General features: G+C 52.7%; 1 protein-coding gene, 1 long non-coding RNA gene and 2 other non-coding genes across 4 annotated transcripts in view; 3 read left to right on the top strand and 1 right to left on the bottom strand.

Annotated features, from left to right (window-relative positions):
* The window catches only part of LOC140904197 (uncharacterized), a 142846-nt gene extending 140220 nt beyond the window's left edge, over positions 1 to 2626 (bottom strand). Inside the window, exon 1 of the mRNA XM_078850898.1 lies at positions 2306 to 2626. The gene's annotated coding sequence lies outside the window, so the exon portion shown is untranslated. The remainder of the gene's footprint in view (positions 1 to 2305) is intronic.
* A 2154-nt stretch (positions 2627 to 4780) lies between these two features.
* On the top strand, positions 4781 to 16056 carry LOC140904274 (uncharacterized). Its single transcript, XR_012156481.2, has 2 exons — positions 4781 to 5173; positions 11044 to 16056. It is a non-coding gene; the product is annotated as an uncharacterized LOC140904274 (long non-coding RNA).
* Positions 5395 to 5466, top strand: TRNAG-UCC (transfer RNA glycine (anticodon UCC)). Its single transcript has one exon. It is a non-coding gene; the product is annotated as a tRNA-Gly (tRNA).
* TRNAG-UCC (transfer RNA glycine (anticodon UCC)) lies at positions 7172 to 7243 on the top strand. The gene has a single exon. It is a non-coding gene; the product is annotated as a tRNA-Gly (tRNA).
* Positions 16057 to 19977: the final 3921 nt, after the last annotated feature.

The raw sequence follows: 19977 nt of genomic DNA on the forward strand, positions 1-19977 counted from the left end.
ACACCAAGCTGGGAGGGGTTGGGAGTTCTTTGGGAGACAGGATTAGAGTGGAAAATGATGCTGACACATTGGAAAACGGGTCTGAAATCAACATGATGCAATGCAGTAAAGAGAAGTGGAAACTGCTACAAACGCACAACTAAGGCTGAAAAGGCTCTGGGGGTTAATTTGTGGATCACAAATTAAATCTAAGTCGAACATATGACTGTTGCAAAAAAGGCTACTTCAGTACTGGAACAGGTTACCAAGGGAGGCCGTGAAATCCTCACCACTGGAGGTTTTTAAGAGCAGGTTGGACACACGCATGCAGGGATGGTCTAGGTTTCCTTGATCCTGCCTCAGGGCTGGGGGCTGGACTAGATGACCTCTCGAGGCTCATGCCAGCCCTACATTTCTATGATTCTAGGCTGGGAAAATGCTTGGTCACTTTACTACAAAACAGATCCGACCCCTCTCACCAGGACTGTAAACTTGAGGGTTGTATCCTATGACTGGAGAATTGCTAATATAGCCCCTATTTTAAAGAAAGGGGTGAGGGGGAGGGAAAGTGATCCAGGACACTTCAGGCCTGTGAGTTTGACCTCAACTGTATGCAAGGCCTTGGAACAAATTTTGAGAGAGAAAGTAGATAAGGACATAGAGTAAGTGGGATAAAATACAACATGGTAAGTGGTAATTGGGATAAAATACAACATGGTTTTACGAAAGATCGATCGTGCCAGACCAAACTGATCTCCTTCTTGGAGAAGATAACTGATCTTTTAGACAAAGGAAATGCAGTTGAACTAATCTACCTGGATATCAGAAGGCATTTGCTGCAGTTCCACATGGGAAAGTATTCGTTGAATTGGAGATGTGGATTAATATGAGCATTGAAAGGTGGATAAGGACCTGCTTAAAGGGGAGATTACAAGGGGTCACAGTGAACGGTGAGTTGTCAGGCCGGAGGGAGGTTACTGGTGGAGTTCCTCAGGGAATCGGTCTTGGGACCCGTCTTATTTAACATTTTTATTAATGACCTTGGCCAGAAGTGCCAACTTTCTGAGTTCCCGGTGGGGTGCTCGACTCTTGCTCCATCCCAGGCCCAGGCCCCACTCCACCCGCCTCTTCCTGCCCCAGTTGATGGGGGGGGGGGGGGGCTGGCCAGCCCCAGAGCATCCACGGAGACAGAGCCTATGACCTTGGCACAAAAAGTGGGAGTGCGTTAACAGAACTTGCGGATGACACAAAGCTGGGAGATTGCCAAGACAGAGGAGGACTGGAATATCATGCAGGAAGACCTGGATGACCTTGAAAACTAGAAATGAGATGAAATTTAATAGTGAAAAGTGCAAGGTCACGCACGTAGGGACTAACAACAAGAGCTTTTTGTTATAAGCTGGGGACGTTTCAGAGGGAAGCAACAGAGGAGGAGAAAGACCTGATTGTACGGGTTGATCACAGGGTGACTATGAGCCACCAATGTGAGGCAGGCAGGAAAAAGGCGAATGCAGCCGTAGGATGCATCAGGCGAGGCATTGCCAGAGAAGACAGGGAAGCATTAGTACCATTATTAAGGCTAGGATTTTGTCATGAATATTTTTAGTAAACGTCATGACCAGGTCACAAGCAATTAACAAAAATTCACTCAAGCTGCGACCTGTCCCGTCCCCCCCACCTGCAATGGCTGGGAGCTGAGGGGACCCACCACCCTGTGGGGCTGGGGACTGGGGTGGGGGGCCGCCACCCTGCAGGCTGGGAGAGGCCCCCCCAGCACCCATGGCGGCTGGGATGCTGCAGGGGTCCCCCATTGCTGGCTGGAGCTGGTCAGATGTGGGGGCCCCCCCAATGTCACAGGGGTCTCAGGGATGGAGAGCCACTTGCGGGGAAGCCGCGCGTGAGTGCCCCCCCCCCCCCGAGCCTCAACATTTGTACCGCGGGCGTCCCTGTGCGGACACGCTGCCGACCCCGAACAGGAGAGAAAAAGCCCCCCCGGATCTGAAGGGATTTTATCTCCCCACTAAATGGGGGCGCGAAGGGCTTGCCTAGGAATGGTCCATACACACCCAGGCCTGAAGCCCAGCTCTGTGTCCAGCTTGTCTCTCCCCCCAAAAGAAGCTGGTCCAGTGAGAGGGGTCCCCTCCCTCTCCAATCAGCAGCACTGGTCCCTCCACCACCTCGGGCCTATTTGTCATCCCTTCCCTTCCTGCCACCTCCCTCCGCTTCGCTCCTGACCGGAGCTGGACCCCCGGGGGCTGTGAGGTCTGGGGACCCCCCCCCAGCTCTTTGCAAAGAGAGACACTTCCCCCCGGTCCCTCTCACTCACCTGCAGCCTCTGGCTCAGGGGCTGGTCCCCGCTGGAGAAAGCCCCCCCCCCCCCGGCTGGGCAGGGAGGGGTTAATGGCTCCCCCCCGCAGGAGCAGCGCCTTGCACTGCACAGCCCGGGAGCTGCCCCCGCGTTTCTGTTCTTTGTTTCCCCGGCTTCCGCCCTGGCTGGTTCCTGCCAGCGCCGGCTGCTCCAGCCCCTTCCTGGGCAGAGCCCCGCGACTCCACCCCGGGCGGCAGCCGCGCTCCGTGTGGACGGGACCGAGCCCCGTTCTCCGCCCCCGCCAGCGCCGGGGCCGCCGCACTGGAGACTCGCTGGGGGGGTGGGGCTGGGCAGCGGAGGGCGGTGGGGGTGTCACTGTGAAGGGAGGGGCTGTGAGGGGGAGGGTTATGGGGTGTCTCTGTGGGGGGAGGGGCTGTTGGGAGGAGGATCCATGGGGGTGTCTGTGTGAGGGGAGGGGCTGTGAGGGGGAGAGTTATGGGGGGGAGGGGCTGTGTGGGGGCAGGGTCCATGAGGGTATGACTGTGAAGGGAGGGGCTGTGAGGGGGAGGGTTATGGGGTGTCTCTGTGAGGGGGAGGGGCTGTTGGGAGGAGGGTCCATGGGGGTGTCAGTGTGAGGGGAGGGGCTGTGAGGGGGAGAGTTATGGGGTGTCTCTATGAAGGGGTGGGCTGTGGAGGGGAGGGCTATGGGGGTGTCACTGTGAAGGGAGGGGCTGTGAGGAGACAGTTCTGGGGTGACGCTGTGAAGGGGAGGGGCTGTGAAGGGGAGGGTTATGGGGTGTCTCTGTGAGGGGGAGGGGCTGTTGGGAGGAGGGTCCATGGGGGTGTCAGTGTGAGGGGAGGGGCTGTGAGGGGGAGAGTTATGGGGTGTCTCTATGAAGGAGTGGGCTGTGGAGGGGAGGGCTATGGGGGTGTCACTGTGAAGGGAGGGGCTGTGAGGAGACAGTTCTGGGGTGACGCTGTGAGGGGGAGAGTTATGGGCTGTCGCTGTGAAGGGGAGGGGCTGTGAAGGGGGGGTTCTCGTGTGTCTCTGTGAGGGGGAGGCTTATGGATGTCAGTGTGGGGGGAGGGGCCATGAGGGTATGACTGTGAAGGGAGGGGCTGTGAGGCGGAGGCTCCATGGGGTGTCTCTGTGAGGGGGAGGGGCTGTGAGGAGCAGGGTTATGGGCTTTTAGGGTACTGCAGAGCCCAGCATGGAGCTGCCCCCACTCCAGGGTCCCCAGTAGTCACAAAGGGGTATTGTGAGGTCACTGCCCCGTCCGGCCTGGGGTGGGGCAGGGCCCCCGGAACAGCCCTGTGGCGAGACTCAGCCCTTGTGGGGACTCACTGGCTGTGGAAAAGCACTTCCAGGAACTGGGATTCCCAGCTGCAGGCAAGTGTCCGACAGAAGAAGGAGTAGATGCTTTAGGAAAGTCTGGGTGGATTGGATCGGGGGCGGGGGGAGGGTTTTCAGCAATCAGTCTGCAGTATGGCCAACCCCAAAAGTTCAAAACTCACGAGATTGGCTTTAAAATCATGAGACGACATCAAAATAATCGCTTGGGGGGGCGGTGTCTTTTTATTTGCCTTCTGCTTGCTGAGCTGTTAGCGTGCCCTGGGGTCCCGTTTGGTAGCTTTCTCCACAGCCAGGAGGGCTCGAAACTTACTTTTTCTTGGAGACTGAAGGCTGAAATCATCACAGAGCCAGGTGACTCCAGGAGCTGGGGCTTTACGGAAAACAATCATTCTCCTGAAACTCATGGCAAACTCCTAAGAGTTGGCAGTGCTGAGTCTTTATTCTCGGGGATGCCCCAGAGCACTGCTCAGACAAGGCTGAAGTAGGGAGCAAAACCGCTGCCTTTCCCAAGGGTTGGCTCAGTGGCTCGGTGAGCAGCAGGGTGTCCCCAGGACCAGTCCAAGCCTGCAGGCCCCAGGAGGCAGGGAAGTCGCCTGGCTCAGGCTGGGAACGCTGGCCCCCAGAGAACTGGCCTGGCTCCCTTCTCAGCAGCAAAGAAGTCAATTCCCCCCACTCCTGATACGTCAGCCTGGAGCTAAGGGCAGAGCTGGGGGTGTCTCCTTTCACTCCCGCTGGGGAGTGCGGGGTCCCGGGGGCCTTTTGGAACTGAATTGAGGACACCAGCCTGTCAGAACTGAGAGCTCAGGTTCCGACTAATCTTTTTAATAATATGATCAAATCCTTCAATCCCAGTGTCACCATCAATAGAACTGTCTCCGCCTTGCAGGTTACCAAGGGTGAAACCCAACAGCTCCTGGAATCCAGGAGAGGGGAGATCAAGCACTTGTCAGAGTCACTGCGCATAGAGGAATCCTGTTGTGTTACAATCCTTGTGTCCTGGAAAAAACAATGAGGAGTCCTTGTGGCACCTTAGAGACCAACAAATGTATTTGGGCATAAGCTTTCGTGGGCTAAAACCCACTTCTTGAACCCACCACGGAAGCTTATGCCCAAATACATTTGTTCGTCTCTAAGGTGCCACAAGGACTCCTCGTTGTTCTTGCTGATACAGACTAACACGGCTGCCCCTCTGAAACTTGTGCTCTGGTGCCGTGTGGCCATTTCCTTTCCCTCCCTTCGGAGAAAAGTTTTGTTATTTTGCACAGAAACTTTATTTCCTCAGGAGAGACCCAGGAGCGGGAGCTGCCTTCATGTCCCACACACCCGCTAGCAAGTGACGGACGAACACGTGTCGTGGAGACGAGGTGGCCGTCCCGGTTAGAAATCATCTCTCTTCTTCAGCTCAGTGACAGCCTGCATCGTCCCCGATCCCGGCAGAGCCCCAGGCCTGGAATCAGCAACGCACCCCTCTGGAGGTAGCAGGAACGAACAGAAACATTTGCTTTAAAAGGCGCTGGCTCCTTCCTTCTCAGGTAAGATTTGTCATATGGGAATTTATCTCCACGCCCATGTCCCTTCTCCCAGACGAGGGATGGGCGTGGGGCCCCCTCCCCATCTTTCAGTCACTGTGGGAACCTGTCTGCTCAGGACTGACAGGTGGCTGCCTGTCCATCCATCCTGCTCAGTACATTTGCCGGCGTGAGTCATTTGGCTGGTACATGTGACGCCTGGGAGAACAGTGTTTTGGCCAGAGGCATTGGTGGTATAGTGGTGAGCATAGCTGCCTTCCAAGCAGTTGACCCGGGTTCGATTCCCGGCCAATGCAGGGGTGTGTTTTTGCCTTCCCTGGAATGGGTTTAACGTCAGCCACGTTGGGCGCTAATCGCATTATCAGTGGAATGAGAGAATTCCTGTCCCAGATCCCCGCGGGTCACTGAACACACAGCGGTCGGGACCACGTAGTGAGCTGCAGGAGTCATCCTTGTGTCATTGAGAAAGTCAGAAACCAGAGGGTGCATCTGTAGCTCCTTGTCTCCGTGCTCGGGCATGGTGCAACCAAAAGTGCAAATATAAAGTTTAGTGACAGTTTTTGCTGCTCCAGATTCTTTTGTGTTCCCGCAATAATCCCACAAACCAAAGTTCAGCAGCAATGTGGACACAGGCCCTTCCCTCAGCCTGAATCATCCCTTCTCGCCGCAGAGCCCGAGGACTGGAATGAGCAACATCAAACCCCGCTGTACATAGTGGGAATAAACACAAACATTTACTTTAAAAGGAGCTGTCTCCGCTGAGGTTTGTCATTCTGGTCATTTAACTTTGTTTCCCTTCTCTGAGGGGAGGGGTGGGGTTGGCGACACTGTTATGCTTATAAGAAGCACACGGGATCTTTTTCAGGGGAAAAGGCAATATGCCGTGTTTATTGAAGATCCAACAATCAGCATATGCATTTAATTACACCCCCCTACCCCCCCACACACACTGTCCCACCAGTCAATGTTATAGTTACCAGTACAGAGTTGGGATCAATCTAGTGGCCAGCTAGGTTGATCACGGGTAGGGAGGAGTCGGGTTCTGCCGGTCGAGATACAATGCTCCGGGGAAGTCTTGGCAGGATGAACCCAAAGTTTCATGGCAAGGCACCCTGTTTATATAGTGATTTTCCTTCACTGGGGCTGATGAGTTTTGCACCGTCATGCTGTAATTAATTGTTGTTTGATGAGTGCTTGTTTTTTTAAATTGAACTTTTCATTCTTTATTTTGTTCTTTTATCAAGTCTTTCAGGGAGTTATCCCAGGCTGGTTTTGATCACCGCTGTCTTGTCCCCATTGATAGGTGCCTGTCTCATCTTTAGAGTCATTAATCTGCCCTCTTCTGACATCTCAGTAGGGGTGTGTTGTAGCCTCCTGGCGCTCTTGGGGTCTGGCTCCGGTTCCTCTCTCGTACATCTGGTTCAGCAATAGCCTTCACACTTATCTCTTAAACACACATTCCTCATTCACACACAAAACAGAATTGATTTACACAGAACATTTTGAACAGGAACATCAAATTGCAATGCAAAGGAAAAACAATCATTGCATTCTTTTACTTATTTTAAAATGCTAAACCTACAGCAAAGTGGTGATCTTAAAAGGTCTGTTACTGCCTTGAAATCAGCCCAGACACAGATTCCCGCGGATGTATCTTTACCAAATGGCCCATTAGGCCATTCCTTACTGCTATTCAAAAAGTGTGGCTGGCAGGATATGATTAACTCATACACCAGTACATTTCATACATGCTACATTATTATTTTTATTATTTTTTATTTTTTTATGCTTTATTTTAAATTATACAGAATACCAACATAAAATCCTACTCCTACAACGCCTCACCCCGGGATGTAGCACACCTCTCCCCATCTTTCAGTCACTGTGGGAACCTGGCTCTGCTCAGAACTGACAGGTTGCTGCTTGTCCACCCATCTGCTGTGCAGGAATGAATCATTTTACTAGTACATGTGACACCGGGGACAGCTGCTTTTTGCAGGTGCATTGGTGGTATAGTGGTGAGCATAGCTGCCTTCCAAGCAGTTGACCCGGGTTCGATTCCCGGCCAATGCAGGGATGTGTTTTTGCCTTCCCTGGAATTGGTTTAATGTCAGTCACGTTCTCTATGTCCCAAATCCCAGCAGGTCACTGAACACACAGCAGGGGACGAGACTATGTAGTGAGCTGTAGGAAGCATCCTTGTGTCATTGAGAAAGTCAGAAACCATGGGAAAGTGCATCTATAGCTCCTTGTCTTGGTTGCACCGTACTCCGGGGACAAAGTGCAAATGTAAAGTTTTGTGACAGTTTTTGCTGCTACAGATTCTTTCGTTTTCCAGTAACGACATCATACTGGAAGACAGGATACTGGGCTAGATGGACCATCGTCTGACCCATTAGGGCCAGTCTTATGTTCTTAAAAATGGTACAAATAATCGTGTCCTTCTAGAATGTAACTTTAGCTTGTACTCACCTTAGCAGTGCCACTTAAAAAAAATTACCTAAGCCCATAACTGTAGACGCTCTGCAGATGAAGGTCGCTTATTTTCAAATTGTATTTTTAGTTATAGCTGTAAAGTAACTTAAAATTTGTGTGAAAGTAAATGCGGTTCCAAGTATGATATTAATACCAATGATGGGGTGAAATATTAGTGAGTCACGTACATGACTGTGATCGGTAAACCTAAGTGCCAAAATAATTAGAAAACTAAATTCCCTCTCTTAATAAAGGAGAAAAAACCTTAATCGCATATGTTAGAATTAAGTAAATATGTTTTTTAGTGGAGTGAAAAACAATTGACTAAAATAGAGGTGTTAATGGCAGAAACATTGAGTGTTTCCATTAGAGAAAGTAAGCAGATTTTATTTATTTTTATTTATCTCTACGAAAGACAGCGTACAACGTAGCAAACGTGTGTTTCTGAGATCTGCGCTAAAGCTCCAGGACTGATACTTCAAGGTTTGGGATTGGGAATATCTTGCTGTATTAGCTCCTGATTGCTCTAAATTGACATGGCAATTTAAAATGTGGCTTTAACTGGAGTTTGTATATATTGTTCTTTCTTTATACAACAATTAGATACTGTGCTTCTGTCAGCTAATTCCTAAGTCGTTATCTGCAACAGAACCCTAGAGTTTTCAGGTGCCTAAGGAGCCCCTGGAATCACAGTTAAAGTTGCCCCCCGCTCCCCAAAATCGGAAACGGTGCCCCGGTGAGTCAGGAGTGGCCAGAGGGCTGCGGGAGGCCGTGGGCTCTGGCAAGATGCAGCCCCGTGTGACAGAACAAAGCTCGCCCGGAGCCACAGGCCAAGTGCCAGGCGTTGCAAGCCACGGCAGCTGCGCAGAGGTCAGGGTGGCAATGCACCATAGACCAGGCCACCTTTACTTCCGCGTGGCTGCTGGCGGTGGCATTGCCTTCAGAGCTGGGCGCCCAGCCAGCCCCGGCTGCGATCAGGCTGCCTGCCAGGGCTTAGTTTGTGCCGAGGCTAAAATGAAGCACTGGGGGGAGGCAGTGGGGTCTGGAGGTGCTGGGGGTGGGGCACTGATAGGGGTCAGGGGTGAGGTCAGTGTAACTTCCGTTACTTGGGGTGTGGCTCATTCCCACCCCAGAGCGAAGTCCGTTATGCTGACGTACCCGGGAGCGTTGACAAGGTCTTGGTCAGTGTATAACAAAAGAGACCTTTTCATAAACGGGAAAGGGAACGACGCATTAGTTTGGGAAAATGCGACAGTCACATTCAAAAGCTTGCAACCGTAGGCAAAAACCCCACCCCACAGGGCACTGGGCAGTGCCCTTTGCCTCAGTTTCCCACCTGGCAGTGGGAAAGTCTGACACACAAACGCCCATTTAACACACCTCACCCCTGTCCCTCCATGGCACCCCACTCGCAATTGGCTGTACTTGGTCCGTGCAGACCCAGCGTTCAGAGGTGTGTTCGCAGGGCTTCACCTCCCACCTCAGGAGTCTCTGGGGTTGCTGTGCAGGCCTGCCGTGCTCTGAGGAGCCCCTGCTTAACCCAGGTGTTCAGTGATTTCAGCTCTTCGCGATTGCCCTGGGCAGCCGGGAACCTCACTGCCAGTACATCCGCCGCCTTGGGTTTCCTCGCACCCCTGTCCTGACGCCAGGTCTGGGACAGAACCCCGAGAGGCGCGTGCCAGGAATTCCGCTCTGCTAATCACTGAACAGAAACAAACTCTCCCTGGAGGGTAATTAGCTTTGCCTTCAAACACTGAACAGGGAAAGGTCAGAGCATATCTTCAGGCACAAGCCACCTCAGCAAACAGAAACACCTGTCATCCCCCCACCTTTTCCCTGGCATTTAGCATCCCTCTCCCCCTGTTCAGCGAATCAGGCTCAGTTTAGGGCGACCCCCTCAATCAGCTGTCTGCACTCCAGTAAAAGACAGAACCTCACCCCCCTAGCCCCTGCATCAGGGCAGGGTAAGTAATCTCTGCCGCCCTTTACTCATGCAATAAGGATAACAACATCTCAGTGATTTGTAACCCAGCACCAGACAAAACTGGTCCTTTTGGCAAAGCAGCTCCACCGTGCTGCGTAGCTGCGGGTCTCTGCAAACTCGGTCTGTTCCTGACGTCTTTCCCCCAGCTCCTCACTAGGTGGGAGAGGGGGAGCTCATTCAGACCCTGCTTCCACTAACATATTTAAAAACTCCTTATTGTCCCTACCTCCCCTGGAGTTTCTGTCTGCTACTGAGCAGCTCAGATGAGGTGGCCAAGTGGTTAAGGTGATGAACTGCTAATCCATTGTGCTCTGCATGCATGGGTTTGAATCCCATCCTCCTTGGATGCATTTATTCTTCTCCCTTCCCTTCCAAACACCCATCTCCTATTTGGTACAAGGACAGACCATGTTGCTTCTTGCAAACAAAAAATCTTCCCAAGGTGTCAGACTGGCCTGCTGGATCCCTGCTTGAAATAAAACCAATTGAAACACAAGATTTCTAAAAGAGGTCGGGAGTCTACCCCCAAACATCCTGGGACTTCCCCCAAAATTATTAAAATGCCCCAGTCCACAGTGAGCCCATGACAATGAAACACAGCCAGAGTGTCTCGGCCAAGCTATTCTGTGAATAGGCAAGTGAAATATTTTTCTCTGCACTTCCCCTTGGAGAGGTTTGTTTGCCTGGGAAAACAAAATCCCCCAAATGGAAAATTCTCTGCTGTTCTGTTCTGGCCCTTTGATTTGAATGTATCGTTGTTCTTCTCTTCTGGTTTCTGAATTAGTTCAGGTTTTGGTTGGCAAAAAAAAAAAAAATCAGTTTTCAATTTCTAAGCCCAAAGGGGGAAATATGTTGAAAATATCTGTATTATACACATACATCTCACCCCTCGGGAATTAAGAAATGAAATGCTTCAGATCCAGTTATGGAGAGAAAAGAGAAGGTGTGGGGGGGAAGGTGAGCAGAGCTTCCTATTTAATATGGAAATTTCCAACGTGCTGTAAAATCCACAAGGCGATTCACACACAAAAACCTAGCAAGAAAAGCTCCCCGAAGGAGTCAGAATCACCTGCTGCTGGGGGGGAAGGTGGGGGCTGTGGGTCGGGATTGAGGGGCAGTGTACAGAGGAGGGGGCTGTGGGTTGGGACTGAGGGGCACTGGGAATAGGGGGGTTCTGGGTGTGTGTGTTTTCCCTCTGTGCCACTCCAGCCATGCCCAGACAGCTGGCACGGCAAACCTTGAGCTAACCGCCCAATGACCACAAAATCCGTTAAGGAATGAAGGCACCCAGCCAGGTTTATTGTCAACAAAGCACGGTACTAGGATCCCACAGACTCTACCAGAGCACTAAGACATGTATGCCCATAACAATGGACCAGCTCAGTGAACGGCGGGACTTTCTGTTCCTCCCTAGGCCAGACAGAGACAATCCCTCTGAGATACATCTTTACACCCTGATACAAACAAGTTGGAGACCCATACTAGATCTCAGAGCTCTCAAGTTTGTTACGGCTCAAAAGTTCAAGATGGTCACCTTATCGCTGATCATTCCAGCATTGGAACAGGGAGACTGGTTTTCAGCCTTCGACCTCCGGGATGCCAATTTTCACATCTCAACCCTACCGGCTCACAGACAATTTCTCGGATTCACTCTGGGACCCGACCACTACCAATGCAGAGTGCTCACCTTCGGGCTATCAGCAGCCCTGAGAGTATGTTCCAAGGTTCTCTCAGGGGTAGCCGCTCATTTACACTCTCAAGGGACAACGATTTACCCATACCTGGACGATTGTCTCCTCAGAGCCCGATCTCTCCGGGAGGCTCACCAAGTCACTGGCACGATGATACATTTGTTTTATGGAACTGCGTCTACCCTTCCTAGCAGGATGCGATTAATGGCCCTGCACACTTGTGTTAACGCAGCCCCAACAGTTCACTTCCCGGCTCCAAACTGATTCGCAACCGCCCGGCAGACATCTGGAGTCACCAGCTTCCACACTGCTCCACAGAGAGGACAGCTCTCATTTGGCTGTCCTTGCGCCTCAGTGCTGGGGCAAGCTCGGCACACAGTTCCATGAAGGTGGATTTCCTCATCCAAAAATTCTGTAGCCAATACTCTTCATCCCAGACCTGCATGACGATATGATCCCACCACTCAGTGCTTGTTTCACTAGCCCAGAAGCCATGGTCCACCATGTGCAGCTCTTCCAGGAATGCCAAAAGTAATCTAACGTTGCTCCTATCCATGGCAGACAGCATGTCCGGCATGAGTTAGGAACTTCATGATTAACTGCACTGCCATTCAGGATGTGTTAATGACAGTTCGCAGAGCACTGGAGAGCAGTGTGGGATCCGGCCTTTCACACAGAGATGACAGGGCCAACAGCAAACAAGGGCCATTGAAAAATCCCGTGAAACAAAGTTCTGGGGGGAAGCCAGTTGTCATGGTACATGTAGGTACCAATGACATAGGCAGAGTTAGGAGAGAGGTCCTAGCCAAATTTAGGCTTCTAAGTAAGAGATTGAAGACCAGGACCCCCATGGTTGCATTCTCTGAAATATTCGTTGAGGTGACGCAGGTCCAGGATGGGCCGCAGTCCCCCTTTGGCTTTCGGGATTAGGAAATATCAGGAGTAAAACCCCTTCCCTCTCAAATCCTGAGGGACCTCCTCAACCGCCCCCACACGCAGGAGGGCTTCCACCCCCCGGCCGAGAAGTTGCTCATGAGAAGGGTCCCTGAAGAGCGATGGGGTTGGGGGGGTGGAACAAAACCTGCAAGTGTACCCCGGCAGTCACAGTGCTGCGTACCCCAAGGTCCAATGTTATGTGGGACCACGCAGTGTGTAAAGAAAACAGGTGGTCCAAAAACAAAAGGAGGGAAGGATCCTGGATAAAGTCTGGCACACCCTCAAAAGGCCCATCTGGACCGTCCAGGGTATCTACTCGAGCTCGACTGACAGGCTGAGGTAGAAAACAGGGGTTGGTGATGCTTATAGCCCTTCCCTGCCTCTGGGCCCGCCAAAAACCTTTGAGGCTGAGGTGATCTAAAATGATTCCTGGAGTCTGGAGGCGTGCTGGCTGATGAGAGCTGCCGGGAGGGAGGCCTTAGCCACTGTCTTGCCCTCCTCCAGAGAACTCCTGCCTCCATTCCTGCAGCAGGGAGTCTCTGAATTGGACCGAGTCGCACAAATTAAAGTCAGACCCCCCGAGCAAGGCCTGCTGGTTCAAGATACGGAGTTGGAGGCTGCCCATAGAATAAACTTTCCTCCGGAATGAATCCAGTCTCTTGGCCTCCTTATTTTTCGGGGTGGCACTGGGCTGTCCCTGCCTATCCCTCTCATTGGCCACCAACATCACCCTTGACCCGGGAGGGGGAGGGGGTCTGCCAAAGGGCCTTCAATGGCCCCAGCACAGCCTCATTAACCAGGAGGAGTACTCTGGAGGGAGCCATGCTGCTAATTAGGCTGCGGGTGGACTCCTTTAGTTCCTCCACCTGCAGCCCCAAGTTCCTGGCAACCCACTGCAGGAGCTGCTGATGAACCCTGAAATTCTCTGGTGGGAGTGGGTTCGAGGGACCTGCCACCACCTCATCTGGGGACGATGACGCTGAGGAAGCCAGCATCATTGGAGGGACTGGTACTTCCTCCTCAGTCTGACCCGCCTCCGTCTGGCCCATTTCGGCAACCTCGATGCTGGGGTCAGTGCCGTAATCAGTATCCGGGGCCGGGCGGGGTAAGGCCATGGACCACATCTGGTGCATGAAGTCTGGTGCATGCATCAGGTACTGATACCTTTTCTGTAGCACAAAGAATTCCACCTCAGACTCCTCACCTGCATACCATGGGGGAGCTGTGCCCATCTCTGCCTCCAGACCGACCTGGGGGCTTGCTGACCAATGCCAGGTCAGGGACCAATGCAGCAGGGCCATGCAGCGTTTACCCTGGAAAGGTGCCAGTCTGGCTAAGGAGCTCTCCATTCTTTGCACACTTCTGTCCCCAGTAGCCATGGCCAGTCTGGCCCCTTGGGGAGTGGGTGGTATCGGGAGGGACATCAGGTCCTTTTCAGCCTAGAAGACTTCCAGAGTCAGGGGGGCCATCAGATGCAAGACACCGTTACCGCTCCTGGGAGTCGGAGGTGGGTCCTGGATTAGGCTCAGTGCCCTTGTCGCAGATGCTGGAGGCCAACCATGGCTCCGAGGAGGACAAGTGGCTAGGCATGGATTTCTCCAGGTCAGATACTCCCCGTGTGTCCTGCTCTGGCACCAAAGAGCACCCTTTTCCAGCACGCAACATCTTGTGCCTCTTCCTCGGCACCGGGGATGTAAAACGATGTTGGGAAGAACAAGATGACAGAGACACGCTATGCATTGCGGCCGAAGTGCTCGATGCTGATTCGGAGTGGGACGGCTCCGAGGACGGTCCGAGGACTGCCTCCATCAGTATAGCCTTCACGCAAATGTCTCTCTCTTTCTGAGTCCTTGGGTTAAAGCCTCTGCAGATCTTCCACTTCTCCTTAACTTCAGCCTCCCCAAGGCATTTCAGACAGGCCGAATGTGGGTCGCTCACTGGCATAGGAGAAGCACGGTTTAAAACCTGGATCCCAAGGCAGGCCCAGTCCTTCGGATGACATCCCTCTAAGCTCCGGACAGCTATTTACACTCTATATGCTAAACTGGGAACTAAATGCACTAATTACAACTATCTACAACAAAACAGAGTCCAAACCATTAGTCTGGGAAACCCTCGCAAGAGCAAGAAGACGTCCCAGCAACCATCACAGGTGATAAGAAGGTACTGAGGGGGGGCGCGGGGCCAGCGGCACCCCATATATTGGTATGAGGCTCCAGGGGTGCTAGGGCTGACCCTATGGACACTACTAAGGGAAGAATCTCTGTGCACATGGCATGCACATGCCTAGCACGGAATCAACATGAGCAGGCACTTGAAGAAGACCTGGTTAATATCTAGAGGGAAGCCATGGCCTCTCCTCCTAGTATTAATAAAACGGGGGTGGGAGGACCTTCATTAACACAAACTTAAGGTTGCCTGGTGGGATGTCAGCCTTTTGCAGAATCTTAACGTCAGCAAAACTCTGACTTCTGAAACCTAGGAACTGCACTGTTCAGTTTGCTTACTTTCAGCAATGCCCCAGGATGTCATTTACACATGCAGTGGCAGTGTAGCTGTGGTGGTCTCAGGATATTAGAGAGACAAGATGGGCAAGGTAATATCAAGTTGGTTCACCTTGTCTCTCTGTTAACACCCATACATTTACTCTGCCAGCCCCACAATGTCTGAGACGTGCACGCTTTTCGCCTCCATTTACAACCCTTCAAACCAGACCCCCCCAGCCTCAGCTTGGCCTGACCTGGCACAACTCCTGGGCTAAGTTTCCTCTAAGCTGCTGCGGCTGGGGAGAGGAGCATCACACCTGGCCCCAGCCCCAGAGCTGCCATGTGTGGGGAGAGGTGCTCTCCCCCAGCCCCAGGCTGCTGCAGCGAGAGAGGACTGGAGGGAGGGGGGTCCTCTCTCCCTGCCGCAGCCCTGAGGTAGCCTGCACCCCTGGAGCCCTCATCCCCGGGCCCACGCCAGAGCCCACACCCCCAGCCAGGGCCTGCACACTGTAGGCCAAAAGCGTAATGGGGAGAAATTGTCTCGAGTAAACTGTGCTCCATTTTTCTTAATTTGTTAGCTTTGAATTAGTAAGAAGAAATTGTTTTGGTTTTATTCTTTGCTTTACATGTTAATGATTGTTTTTAGAAGGATAGACGTGTTATGGCTGCAATTCTTGCTTTTGAAATTATTTACTGTTGTGTGTGTGGGTGAAGAATGTCTGGCATGCTAACAGAGAAGAGACAGGAGGTGCCAGCATTGATGGGCCAGATGGTCCAGAGGGGAGTGGAGAAGTCGAGAGGCACTAACCTTATTATCAGAATCACCCGCATGGCAGATTGATGACCCTAAAGCAAAGGCATACACCCCAAGGACAAGATAAAGAGTGGAGCCAGAGGGACGAGATAAGAAACACCTGCGGATACTCCCAGTAGCAACCCAAAATAATGCTGATTGGGAGCAACCTTGACTATCTTATGATTAATGCTCTGGTGTGACACAGCAAGGTCTATAGACTTGTATGGGAACTTACTACTATAAAAGGAGGGTGTATTTGCCCTAGGACTTTGGGTTTGTTCCTCATCAACATCAGAGCTTCAGACGCGTCTGACAGAGATCCAGCTCCAGCTCCTCCCCTCCCTCGTGGGCAATTTCAGCTGGCCAATGGAACTGACAGAGCAACGCTATGGACTGGTAACTATAAGATCCAGCTGCAGAACCTTTGTTGTGTGTGTATAAATGGAACCATATGCTGATTTTAATGCTTAAATTGTCCTCTCAATAAATGCGGTGTATTGCCTTATCCCCTTGAAAAAGATTCTGTGTGCTCCTTATAAGCATAACACCACCCTTATACCCCAACCCTCTACCCTAGCCCTGAGCCCCATCCCACACTCTGAACCCCTTGGCCCCACCCCACCACACACCACTTCCATATTGGGGCACATAACAAAATTAATTCCGCACATGGATGTAAACAATGAGAGGGAACACTGCTCCTGGGCAAACCAGACAGGGGCCCAGAGTGGGCCTCGCCAGAACAGTGACTGCAGAGCAAGAACCCAAACACCTCCATCTCAGTTACTTCTCCCTACTTAACCACACATCTCTCATACACACTCCCAAAAGCCTGGGTGGGGCGGATTTATTTTCCCTTGTGAAGCTCTGAGCCCCCGCCTCCCCCTGATGAAGATGAAGCTGAGAGAGTTGGCACCCTGTGAAAACCAAAGGGTCAATTTGGAGGGAGATGACGAAGTTATGAGGTGGACTGGCTCCTGCCAGAATCTCTATGGTTCCAGTCCATATTGCTTATTAAAAGAAATATGACTCAATATCTCTTTTATACACTTTATTAAAAAGAACTAATCAAATCAAGAATACACATCGAAGGCTAATCTACTACAAACCCAACTCAACTAAATAAGGGTTAAACCATACAGGTAGAAAGTTGAGGTCAAATCAGTCCATCAATGAATTAATTGCATTGGAATCAACTCATCAATTTGTCAAATCATCAGATTAATACAACAGAAAACCAACCCTTATAAATCTTAAAACAGAAATGCAAAGAGGTGGTGTGACACATGACTGGAAAGAGTTAAGCATCCTGCAGGATAAATGACCCAAATTCAACCTTTAGGGACGTATTGGTAGATAATGTTTGTTTTTGTGTGTTTACATTTATCTTCTTAAAGGTTAGAGTTCCTGTCCATGCTGTATTCTGCTAATTCAGAGATCGAAAGGACAACTTAACATTTAAATGATCTGTAAATATTGTGATATCACCATATTGATCTCTCTTTGACGTATATAGCAAATCATCTGTGAATGGTGGAAAACAGGCAATTTCAATGTCCCCAAGGGTGCTTTTGCAGTATGGAAAGTCCCTACTCGCAACTTTCTGAACAGATCTGTGTTCTTAAAGATGTGCGCGTCATACATCATCCCAGACCATCCCATGTTTACGTCAATAAAATGCCCCTGGTGATCCACCAGCGCTTGCAACACCATAGAAAAGTTTCCCTTTCTGTTTATGTACTTTGTGGCAATGTGGTCTGGTGCCAAGATAGGGATATGTGGGCCATCTATCGCCCCACCACAGTTAGAATCATAGAATATCAGGGTTGGAAGGGACCTCTGGATGCCATCTAGTCCAACCCCCTGCCCAGAGCAGGACCAATCCCAACTAAATCATCCCAGCCAGGGCTTTGTCAAGCCTGACCTTAAGAACTTCTAAGGAAGGGGATTCCACCACCTCCCTAGGTAACGCATTCCAGTGTTTCACCACCCTCCTAGTGAAAAAGTTTTTCCTAATATCCAACCTAAACCTCCCCCACTGCAACTTGAGACCATTACTCCTTGTTCTGTCCTCTTCTGTCACTGAGAATAGTCTAGATCCATCCTCTCTGGATCCACCTTTCAGGTAGTTAAAAGCAGCTATCAAATCCCCCCTCATTCTTCTCTTCCGTAGACTAAACAATCCCAGCTCCCTCAGCCTCTCCTCATAACTCATGTGTTCCAGTCCCCTAATCATTTTTGTTGCCCTTTGCTGGACTCTCTCCAATTTCTCCACATCCTTCTTGTCTTGTGGGGCCCAAAACTGGACACAGTACTCCAGATGAGGCCTCACCAATGTCAAATAGAGGGGAACGATCACGTCCCTCGATCTGCTGGCAATGCCCCTACTTATCCATCCCAAAATGCTATTGGCCTTCTTGGCAACAAGGGCACACTGTTGACTCATATCCAGCTTCTCGTCCACTGTCACCCCTAGGTCCTTCTCTGCAGAACTGCTGCCGAGCCATTCGGTCCCTAGTCAGTAGCGGTGCATGGGATTCTTCCGTCCTAAGTGCAGGACTCTGCACTTATCCTTATTGAACCTCATCAGATTTCTTTTGGCCCAATCCTCCAATTTGTCTAGGTCCCTCTGGATCCTATCCCTACCCTCCAGTGTATCTACCTCTCCTCCCAGTTTAGTGTCATCCGCAAACTTGCTGAGGGTGCAATCCACACCATCCTCCAGATCATTAATGAAGATATTGAACAAAACCGGCCCCAGGACTGACCCTTGAGGCACTCTGCTAGATACCGGCTGCGAACTTAGGGAACCGCATTGCGGCAAAACAATTCAGTATGTCCTGCACATTGCCCAGAGACACTATTCCTCCTAGCAGAAGGCGATTAATGGCCCTGTCTTGGATCGCAGCAACCTGCACGGTGGATTTACCCACTCCAAATTGATTCCCCAGTGATTAGCAGCAGTCTGGAGTTGCAAGCTTCCACACAGCAATCGCCACTCGCTTCTCCACTATCAGAGCAGGTCTCATTTTCATGCACTTCAGAGCCGGGGAGAGCGCCACACAGAGTTCCTGGAAAGTGGCCTTGCACATTCGAAAGTCCTGCAGCCACTGCTTGTAATCCCATACCTGCATAATGAGGGATCCCACCCTCTGCATAATGGTGATCCCACCAGTCAGTGCTTGTTTCTCGGGGCCGGAACAGCACGAGGCCAGGTTCAGCTGCTGGGCAACTGCCGACCGCAACTGGGAATTGCTTCGTTCCATGGTTTCCAGCAGCGCGACGTGAAGGCCATTGTCACGTCCTGCACGGCACTTCCTCTCACAGCTCTGGAAATATCCGACAGGATGCAGCCCCTGTGGTGTTTGCAACGCTCACCACGAGAGTGCCCAGCTGAGCGGAGCCCACGCTTCCCTGGAGCTGGCCTATGCCAGCCTTTTTGGGAAAAAGAAAAGGCACGAAGTGCTGTGGGCTGCAGATGAAATCGGGGAGGGAGCAAGCCGCACCCTGGGATGTTGAAGCCGCGTTCCCAGCCACGCCCGGCAGAGCGTTTCGGCCCTGCGAGGAAGAGGAGGCCTCCCGGCTCCTGAGCCGCACACGCGTTGGCGGGCTGCAGCTCGCGTCGCGGGACGCCCGCTGTGGACAGCGCAGAAGGCGCTGGTCCCTACGGGGCACTGCAGAGCCCTTCCCCCGGGCGCCGCTCGCTGGTGAGGACGCGGGCCGCCGACCCGGGGGCGCTCGGGCGTCGAGCGACGTCTCTGGCCAGGGCGTGGCTCAGGCCCCGGGCCGGGGGGCTCCAGCCTGCACCGCGGGCCGCACCCGCCTCCCCGGGCCGCGGGGAGCCGCAAAGGACGCGGGCTCCGGGCCCCCCGCCAGGCCGGACCCGCCCCGCTGCCGCGGACAGCGCGCGGGAGGCCCCGGCTGCCAGAGGCACGCGGGCGCGGCCGTTAACGGACATGGGGGGGGCGCGCGCGGCCGTTAACGGATGTAACGGTCGAGGGCGGAACGCGCCGCTCTGAATGGGGGCGGGGCCTGTCATACGCGGTACTGGGGGGAGGGGAAGGGAGGCTCCGCGGGGGGGCGGACCCCGGGCCCGGCTCTCGCCACTGACGCAGGACGAGGGGCGGGGAAACGCCCCCCCCACCCCGGCGCCAGCTGCGCATGCCCGGAAGCTGCGGCGCGCCGGGCCTGCTGGGAGATGGAGTCTCCGCCGCCTGGCGGCGGGCGCGGCGCATGCGCAGCGCTCAGCGACGGCTGGCGCGGGGCGGCCGGGCAGGGGAGGGTTCGGCCCCTCCCCCTAGTGACGCCGCTGAGCCCGCGAACCCCAGGAGCGACGGCCCCCCCGCCCCGCCCCCTGCTCCGCCCCTCCGCCAAGGCCCCGCCCCCTGCTCCTCCCCTTTCCCGTGGCCCCGCCCCCTGCTCCTCCCCTCTGCCAAGGC

This window comes from Lepidochelys kempii, chromosome 28, assembly GCF_965140285.1.
Source record: "Lepidochelys kempii isolate rLepKem1 chromosome 28, rLepKem1.hap1, whole genome shotgun sequence".
NCBI lineage: Eukaryota > Metazoa > Chordata > Testudines > Cheloniidae > Lepidochelys > Lepidochelys kempii.